Here is a 2,592-nt window from a genome sequence, read left to right on the forward strand (position 1 = left end):
CACGACAGTCTAATTACCAGTGGGATCCGGAGATGATTGCCAACCAGTGGCAATCAGAGTCTTCTTCATCTCAGTACGACCCCAACTACAACTTTGGATATCCGCCAGACCATCCGTGGCAATAAACCAACTTAGGCCAAAAGCCTAAGCTTGGGGGAGTACGTATTTCTCACCGACATTACATTCATGTTCACACACTCATTGCTAGATGTCAGTGCTCATACTCTTTCTCTGTAATATCCATGCTAGTTCATTTTCCTTTTTCTTGCTTTCTTCTTGTGTGTTTAATAAACCTTAAGAAAAACCAAAAAAATAGTGTAGCTTTTAGTTAGTTTACTTTTCTTGCTGTAGTAGTAATAATTAAAAAAGAAAACCCAAAAAGATTTCCCGTTCTTCTTTTGCTTGTTGGGAGCTTTCCCGTGTAAATAGTTTTATTTCTTTTCTTTTCTTTGGGGGTCGATAGGAGAAGACCATAATTAAATTGTTGAAGTGGCTCTTATATGCATTATTGTTGATTTAACCAAGAGCCCATATTGCATTGTCTTCTCCTGTTTATTGAATGCTCGCAGATTCCAGCTTAGTCCAATGCACGTGCACTCTTATTATTTTCACATCGTTCGGTCGTGCAAAAGGCAATTATGACGATATATGATGGACTGTTTGAGATGAGAGAAGCTGGTATGAACTCGACCTCTCTTGTTTTTGTAAATATGATTAGTTCATCGTTCCTGATTCAGCCTATTATGAATAAACATGTTTGCAATGAAAATTAGAGATCATAGTTGCTTATGCCATGCTTGATTAGCTATGAGCTATAATGGTTTACCTTGCGTGCCAACATGCTATTAAAATGGTTGTGATGTGGTATAGTGGGGTGGTATCCTCCTTTGAATGATTTAAGTGACTCGACTTGGCACATGTTCACACATGTAGTTGAAACAAATCAACATAGCCTTCACGATATTTATGTTCATGGTGGATTATATCCTACTCATGCTTGCACTCAATGTTTATTAATTTTAATGCATGTTCATGACTGTTGTCGCTCTCTAGTTGGTCGCTTCCCAGTCTTTTGCTAGCCTTCACTTGTACTAAGCGAGAATACTGCTTGTGCATCCAATTCCTTAAACCCCAAAGTTATGCCATATGAGCCCACTATACCTTCCTATATGCGGTATCTACCTGCCGTTCCAAGTAAATTTGTATGTGCCAAACTCTAAACCTTCAAATGAAATTCTGTTTTGTATGCACGAATAGCTCATGTATCAACTAGGGCTGTCTGTATCTTCCATGTTAGGCGGGTTATTCTCAAGAGGAGTGGACTCCGCTCCTCACTCACGAGAAAATGGGTGGTCACCGGGATCCCCAGTCCCATGCTTTATGCAAGCTAAATCAAAATAATTGCAAAAAAAACTCCCCCTGGGACTGTTGTTAATTGGAGGCACTCGTTGTTTCGAGCAAGCCATGGATTGATGCTTGTTGGTGGAGGGGGAGTATAAACTTTACCATTTTGTTTGGGAACCGCCTATAATGTGTGTAGCATGGAAGATATCGCCATTTCTTGATTGTTATGTTGACAATGAAAGTATGCCGCTCAAAATGTTATTTATCTCTATTTCAAAATCGAGCTCTGGCACCTCTACAAATCTCTGCTTCCCTCTGCGAAGGGCCTATCTATTTACTTTTATGTTGAGTCATCACCCTCTTATTAAAAAGCACCAGCTGGAGAGCGCTGCTGTCATTTGCATCCATTACTATTAATTTATATTAGGTATGACTATGACTGGATCTCTTATACCATGAATTACAATGTCTAGTCAGTCCTTGATCTTTAAAGGTGCTCTGCATTTATGTTTTGCGGTCTCAGAAAGGGCTAGCGAGATACATATTGTTATATCATATCATGATTGTTTTGAGAAAGTGTTGTCATCCGAGATTTATTATTATTGCTCGCTAGTTGATTATGCCATTGATATGAGTAAACCTGAGACCTAAGAGTTATTGTGAATGTGGTTAGTCATAATCTTTGCTGAAAACTTGAATGCTGGCTTTACATATTTACAACAAGAAGAGCAAACAGAGTTTGTAAAAGTTTTCCTTTATCACTTTTAGTTTATCAACTGAATTGCTTGAGGACAAGCAAAGGTTTAAGCTTGGGGGAGTTGATACGTCTCCGTCGTATCTACTTTTCCAAATACTTTTGCCCTTGTTTTGGACTCTAACTTGCATGATTTGAATGGAACTAACCCGGACTGACGCTGTTTTCAGCAGAATTGTCATGATGTTATTTATGTGCAGAAACAAAAGTTCTCGGAATGACCTGAAACTCCACGGAACTTATTTTTGGAAAATAATAAAAATACTGGAAGAAGAATCCACGTCAGGGGGGCCTCCACCTGTCCACGAGGGTGGGGGCGCGCCCCCTGCCTCGTGGGCCCCCTGTTGCTCCACCGACCTCAACTCCAACTCCATATATTCATGTTCGGGGAGAAAAAAAATCAGAGAGAAGGATTCATCACGTTTTACGATACGGAGCCGCCGCCAAGCCCTAAAACCTCTCGGGAGGGCTGATCTGGAGTCCGTTCGGGGCTC

Source organism: Aegilops tauschii, chromosome 6 (assembly GCF_002575655.3).
Source record: "Aegilops tauschii subsp. strangulata cultivar AL8/78 chromosome 6, Aet v6.0, whole genome shotgun sequence".
Taxonomy (NCBI): domain Eukaryota; kingdom Viridiplantae; phylum Streptophyta; class Magnoliopsida; order Poales; family Poaceae; genus Aegilops; species Aegilops tauschii.